The sequence below is a fragment of the Sphaeroforma arctica genome (genome assembly GCF_001186125.1).
Source record: "Sphaeroforma arctica JP610 unplaced genomic scaffold supercont1.1070, whole genome shotgun sequence".
Taxonomy (NCBI): domain Eukaryota; class Ichthyosporea; order Ichthyophonida; genus Sphaeroforma; species Sphaeroforma arctica.
Genome location: NW_014039488.1, coordinates 3,534 through 3,962, shown reverse-complemented (window position 1 = coordinate 3,962; position 429 = coordinate 3,534).

The window sequence follows — 429 nt, the reverse complement described above, 5'->3', positions numbered from 1 at the left end:
TATATATATATATGTATGTATATATATATATATGTGTGTGTGTGTTATATATATATATATATATATATATATATATATCTCCTCTCACTTCTCACTCTTTTACAGTCCCTTGTCTCAATACTTTCCTATGATATGATCGGATATATATATCTATTATATCCACTATCTCATCTCACTTCTCACTCCTCTATCGTCCCTTGTGCTATCAATCTGCGTGTCATTTGCATCGCTTGCATCGATCTCATCTCCTGGTACCATGTGCACACCCACTCATCTCATGCGTAGTAATCGGTAGCCAAACCCTCAACTGTGAGAGCCTTCTCTTCCACTTGACCTGCCTATCATTTGCCTCTCATATTCACACTACCCTGTACCCACCCATCTTGTACTCACCCATCTTGTACCCACCCCATATCCTGCACTCAGACC